General features: G+C 43.0%; 1 pseudogene; it reads right to left on the bottom strand.

Moving 5' to 3' along the window:
* Window positions 1-204: 204 nt before the first annotated feature.
* On the bottom strand, window positions 205-1,709 carry LOC149180557 (uncharacterized; annotated as a pseudogene).
* Between the last annotated feature and the right edge of the window lie 5,283 nt (window positions 1,710-6,992).

Raw genomic sequence — 6,992 nt, 5'->3', positions numbered from 1 at the left:
AGGTACTATGATAAAACCCAAGATCTAAGAATCGCTGTTAAAACTATCATATAACGATGACATTACTACATTTGAATGGAGTTCGAAAGGCATTCACCAATTTTAACCGTCTGGTACAGAGAAATTCAATCTACTATCAGAGAGTATCTGCTTGGTTTGAAGTATTAAAACATTAAGACTGCACCATCATTTCATTGCACCATCACTGTTCCATTTTTGCTATGTATAATCTTGATTTACTCCCCTTAAAGAGCCAAACAAAGTTTGAGACCTTTTGAAACTAGGTATGTCATCGATGCGCTTTGACTGATATTCATCCAGTTCACTGCTATTCATATCAGCGGATTGATCTGAAGGAGCAAGTTTAACTGCGTCATCCTTCAAATGCTCTCTATCTGAATTATCTGATGTAACTGCCTTACCATTACAAACGTCTTTGTTGGAGGGTATGTCCATAGATTTGGCCAGTTTGTATGCTCCACTGTGAGAACTTCCATATACTTGCACGGTCAGTTTTCTTCTTTCAGGACAGCCAAGTTTTATGTGATTATCAAAGAAGTAAATCAAGTCTTGTTTCGTCAATTTCAGCAACCTCCATTTCTACCCTGTCAAACTTAAGAGTTCCAAGCTCAAGAAATAAAAGCTTGATTGTTCTTGCAAGTTTTTGTGTTTCTCGAGCTTATCATCAATCAAAGCATCCACGTTTGTCTTAAAATCATCATCTGACATAGCATGTAGTTTACTCTCAAACATTTTAAGAAATGCCTCCACTCTCAGATCAAGCTGTGCTGAGACCCATATATAATGAGACCATTCAGGGTTGAATCATACGAATTATACATACCTCAAACCATATGAACTTCAAAACAAATCAAACCACTATAATCATAGACGCAAGAGAGATCAGATCTTCTTGGTCAGCCTCATAGCCACCTGAAACCCGATCAAGATCTGGATCAAGGGTGCCACTGTAGAGAACCTCTGTAGCTGAACCTGGAAACTCCCTTTACTATCTCTTATCATACACAGATTGGAAAAATCTAGATCCTGATGAGCAAGAGAAAGAGGATTAAAGCCCAGCAATTCATAATCCTCCCATAATGCTGTTTGACCAGTACTTCTGGATTATATCTGCAACAGAATATGGAGCAATCTTCTCTGGACACGTTTGTCGGTTTGAGAAGAGTCTTCTAAGCAATGTACATTCCGGCTTCAATTCAGACAGTCCTTTTGCAGTGACTAAATCGACCTTGATATCTTTCACGAAAGATGGTTGAGACACAACCCACTCCATGAACACAATAACTCCAGGCAATAGAAAATTCAGTGATTTTTTCTCAGATTGCGCAGCCTTTTTAACTAGTATTGATGCAACAAAGCAACAAAATCTCAATAAAGTGGTTGCAAATGAGGTTCCTGAGGTAGTAGCAACATTCTGAACTTGGGTATGTGAATCATGGATAAGAAAGATGACAACAACTATAATTTCAAGCATGGGTATATTGCTGACAGTGCTGCCTCCCCCTGAGTATAATCTCTTGGGTAGAAATGTCATTTCCAGCTCTTCGATGTGATGGTTGAACAAATCTTGCAGCGCATTTCTCTGATTTAGAATATTCCAGTTCTTCAAGGCTGGATTTTGTAAAAACAGCCCCAAGAAGTTCGAGGAAATGAACTTGGAAACATTCCCATATCTCCTTGATAGCCATAGCATATGATTCTTCTCCTAAAGTTGATTGCAAAATATTTTTATGGCGGGCCAAATGAGGCGAACTTCTATAATTTAAATGTTCTTGCTCAGCAGCAGCAATAAGAAATGGTAGTTGTCCTGAGCCTTCCACTAGAAGAGAAACCTTACAAACATGTGGTCTTTTCTTCTCAAGCAAAAGAATAATGTTTTCCCGTTTTCAAGCCGCTCACAAACAACACAGTGATATACAATGTTTTCTGTGCCTTGCACATTTTCCTCTTTTCGATGGGATGAGTCAACCTCTGGCGATTCCTGATGAAGGAGGGTCACACTGCTTATTTTGTAGGCAGGGGCTTACAATATGTCTGAATTATTCTTTTCAAGGTTCCTCTTTATTGTCTCCGTAAACTATCCAAGCAAGATTACGAAGACCATAACGCATCATTGTCTCTATTTGCAAGTGTTGCATCTTTATAACCATCCGTGTACCATCTTTCAAAATACCACCATGAACTTGTACAATTGATACTGCTGCAATTGGTATTTTCTCCACATAACTTTTTGCCTCTGATTGCTAATGATATTCTGAATTGCGCTTGTGCAGATAGAAGCTTTGAAGTCGCTGCCAGTTGAAGAGCTGGAGCTGAAGCATGAATTACATAATCTAAAACCACACATTAATGATTTCTTCTTCAAAACAGGGTTTTGAAGAAGAATCAATCTCTGACATGAGACGGAGTCTAACAGGGCCTATCATCCCTCCTTCAAAGTAGAAACAATACATCATTGTGTGCACCGACTACCTGACAAAGTGGGTAGAGACAAAAGAAATTAAAGTAGCGACAGAGGAAAAAGTAGCTGAGTTTTTGAGAGAAAACATATTCTACAAGTTTGGGTATCCGAGAGAGTTGGTCACAGATCAAGGCAGTTAGTTCACTTCTAACCTGATTGAAGACCTGCTCACACATCATAATATCAAGCACATGACTTCCACCCCTTACCATCCACAAGCCAATGGGCAAGTGGAGGTCACTAACAGAACATTAGAAGGGATCCTAACCAAGGTAGTGAGTAGCAGCAGAAAAGACTGTGTGGACAGATTAGTTGAGGCCACTTTGGCCTACAACACCACATGGAAGACCACCATCGGGTTCACACCCTATGAACCGGTCTATGGGAAGAAGGCTTTGTTGTCAATAGAGTTTGAATTCAATACCCTAAGGATGATAGCTCAGCTGGACCTAGACCTCAGCCATGCACAGAAGGAGAGATTTCTTTAGCTCAATGGATTAGATGAATACAGATTGCAAGCCCTTCTCCATATAGAGGTAGTTCAACTTTAGAGAAAGATATGGCATGACAAAAATTCAGTCAAAGAGGGAAGGGAAGAACTCAAACTTGACTTATTAGATCCTTTTATCAAGAAGCCTTGTTCCCAATTCATCCCGATCACCTTCTGATCATACTCGAAAAAGTGATATACATCTTCAATCAGTTTCTCATTCATTACTTACGAGCATGTACCACCTTTTACCGAAGAGGACATTCAGTCAAGTACAAGAAAATCACTATTTGAACCTGTAGGCACGTGTGGATACGTCGTACAATAAGGAATATCAAACCCTATTGGCAAGTGTAGCTACTAGTTCGGGAAGCTCCAAACTAGGGACTGAAACAACCAAGCTTCCCTAATACCAGAGGAAAGGACTCGCTACCGCTCGGAGTCATTACTTAGTTTCACTCACCCCTGCTCCGCTCAGTCTTGACCGACCTAAGAAAAAGAAGGGAGTCGTTAGAAAGCCTTACCTCATCGAGCAGGAAGTCACTTGAATACTTACCTTATGGAAACGAAAAATACAGGGTGAACAACACATCCTGGGTGCGATTTGATGGGAGTTCGTTGATATGGGCAGGAAAGAAAGACCCTATTATTGCGGGCAAGAAAGGTAGCTTGCGAGAATAGCTATTGGATGGTTCGATGGCTTGGCTTGGCAGGTGAGATAGTTCGATGGCTTGGCTTGGCAGGTGAGATAGTTCGATGGCTTGGCTTGCTATTAGAGGTCCCGCAAGGGTACAAGTGCTTACCCAGTAGTGCGGACCCAACCCAACGTATCAAGCCATTGATCTAGTAGTACAGGTTTCTAGTTCATGAAAGATTATTTAGACTAATCAAGATATATAGACGGATTATTCTATACGTAATAAGTCTACTCATCAGTCAAGAATATGACCTAAATAAGAAGTATTACAATTCGTACAGTTATAGATAGACAAGCTCGGTAAGGTAAGGATACAAGGCCAGACCCTCCCTATATCAAAATATTTCTGGGTGTATCCACTACTAAGGTTTGACAAATTTCATTCTAAAGTACGGAAAAGATCTCTAAGCACGGGAAAGAGATAGAAGTACAGGAAAGATATCTCCTCGAGCGTTAGAGAGAAAAGCACGGGGAAGAGAGATAAGCCATTAAGCCCCTCAATAGCCTATAGAAGCCATTTAAACCCTGAATCAATAAGTCAACCCGAAGCATGGCATTAATGTCCCCGGCGGGGAATTGGGAATTGAACTAAATTTGCTTCATTGTCAGGTTCAACTTCTGGTTTTATACATATTTGTTAAGGTATTTGCAAGGTCTTCAAAATGGGACCAACACTACTAAAATATGAATTGTACCACATTTAGGGTCCATCCATGACCGGGCATATTTGATAGAGTTGGCACGAAGGCTAAGAAAGACTTGCAGGATGTGCCCAAATGAATATGGAGATGACACATGGCATCATATCAGGTTAACTGGTGGCACACCATCTTAAAGGTACTTACGTCAGCAGATACATGTGGACATATTATCGACCAATTAGAACCTACCACTTGGTAAAATGATGTAAGAATCCCATGGGTAAGTGCATATGAAGCAGTTTTATCATGTGACACATCATCACAAGCAACATTGTTAATAAACAGGGTGCGTTAGCACACTCGACTGTCAAGGCCGCCATTGATTTGGAAGCTCACCTTCCCTCAAAAGGTGAGGGATTTATCGCTCATCCATCCGATGGGTGAGGGTGAGCCTACCGAACTCTCGACCCCCAGGAGAGGGCCGCCATCAACAACTCTCTTTTGGGGCCCCTTCTTATCAGTCGAACTTGCTTCCTTGATGCTTATTGGGTGGGGGGCGGTGGTCGAGCCATGCTTATGCATCCTCTTGCCTCCAACTCTAGGCTTGCCCACACCCCCGGTAGATGAATTGACTTACTCTTCCTCCACTGCTCCACCCTTCACCCCCTCCCTGTAGGATGGGGTAACAAATATATCCGGGTGGGAGTTCTAGGTTACGGTATGGAAGCTATGGCCCCAGGATAGTAGTTCAGTTCAGATCCGGGAGAAGCCTAAGTGAGGGAGAAGCCTACTGCCTGAGCCCACCCAACCCCGTGCATCCTATCTATAGTTGATATTGCATGGGGCCCCCTAATCCTTTACGCGGAGAGCAGGTAATTTAGAGCTAAACTATATAGTCGTTAGTCATGGAGCTAAACTATCTAGATTCTTTGCCAGCCATAAAAAACTACATCCAACCGGGAAGGATGGACAGACCCGTGTTAACTTCTAGGAGGGCACCTGACTTATTTTTGGCCGGGAATCTCCTCCTCCGGGAAGCTAGCCCATCTCCTAAACAATCTCCTCCTCCGCCTACCTTCTTTGCGCCCTTCCCTTCTTTGATTATGGGCAGTTTGCTAGACTACCTATTCTGATCTCGATGGTTAAGATATCAAATTTGATTTCCTCGCCTACCCACACCCCCTGGTAAGAGATGGTTTGCTCTCCTCGCTGGGGGAGATCTCGCTGGTTAAGCCCCTGAACCCCCGGTTGGAAAGAAAGAACTAAACTCTATTTCCCAACCAACAGAAAATCAAGATTACAGGATGGAATGAAGGAAGGTTCAATCATCAAAATGGATGGTAGGTAGCTGGTTCATCCCTCCATAAGCTTCTCCATCCTCACCCCCAAGAGTTAATGATGAAGGAGTCGGTGCCTTAGTTTTTTGCTCTCCTCGTTGTTTTGGTAACAACTCTGCTAGCTCTCCTGCTAACATTGGATTGTTCAACCGGTCCTTCATTAGCTGGACCGAGGGATAGTTAAACCGGTCGTGCGGAGTCCCTTCCCTCAGGTTTTCCTTCGTACCTATAGTTGAAGCTCGAGGAAGCATAATGATCTCGACTAATGGGTGAATGGATGGTGGGGGCCCCAGGAGTTCTTATCTTCATAGCACATCGGTCAATCTCCATCCTTCAGCAGGGAGCAGGGAGGAAGGCCTAACTGATCATCTAAAGTTTTCGAAGGGAAGGGAAGACCCGAACTGGCTAGCATGCTTTCATGGGAGTTCAACTCTGTTGCCTAATCGATCCCCTACTTCAAGTTGTTAACCTGGGGGTGAAGGATGGAGCCTCCGGGCTAGCCTAACTATTTTGTCTCTTGGTTGGCTGGTTCCGGCTGGCTGGTTGGAAGGCAACTGGCTGCTTAGCTCCTCGTTCGAACTGGCGTGCCTCAACTAAATTGGGAATCAATCGTGCTGGGTTTCCGGTTAATAGATAGGGTAGTTGGTTGGGAGGGAATAAGACTCTCAATCGTTTGCCTGAGATTCAGATTCAATCAAAGGCTTCATGCTCGGTTGCTCGGGATTCATACTTCCTTCCTCGGATAGGGAGTACTCGGAAAGGGATTAATTAGAAGGCTTATTTTCTTGTCCCGGGACTCATAATAGACGGTTGGTAAATCCTTTTATTAGACTCCTCAAAAACAACCTGTCGATCCTTCAATAAGAGAGTACTAGGGACATGAGCTAATGCAACCGAGGGCATAACCAATAAATTATCATGATCATATGTGTGCATGAGTGAGCCTCAATGTTTCTTTATTATGGGGGAGAGACCGAAGACAGAGCCAATTCAATGACAGGGGAAGCTGATGCTGTCTTAACCTCCTGAACGGGTTGAGGCCGAAGGCGCATGAGCCTATCTATGTTTTGACTTATGTTCCTACCTATCTTTCAGTTTAAGATATAAATAAGTAAGCAAGGGTTCCTAAGCCGAAGGCGGAGAAGGAAAGGGAAGAGAAAAAGGAGTACTATGCCAGGAGGGGGGAGGGAAGGAAGATTACTTTTTTGAGATGCCACGGGTTAAGATGCGCAGTACTCGACTGAGTAAGTGTGTCAGAGTGTTGAAGCTTATTGTACAGCTTGTGTTGAGCCAACAAGTACTGATGTTCTTTCCAAGCCCAAGTCATCAATGCCTGAACCAAGAC

Source organism: Pinus tabuliformis, chromosome 3_2, assembly GCF_031772625.1.
Source record: "Pinus tabuliformis cultivar Carrire ecotype Pingquan chromosome 3_2, CPIR1, whole genome shotgun sequence".
NCBI classification, from domain to species: domain Eukaryota; kingdom Viridiplantae; phylum Streptophyta; class Pinopsida; order Pinales; family Pinaceae; genus Pinus; species Pinus tabuliformis.
The sequence above is the reverse complement of the archived record's forward strand: the minus strand, read 5'-3'. Positions and strand labels throughout refer to the sequence as shown.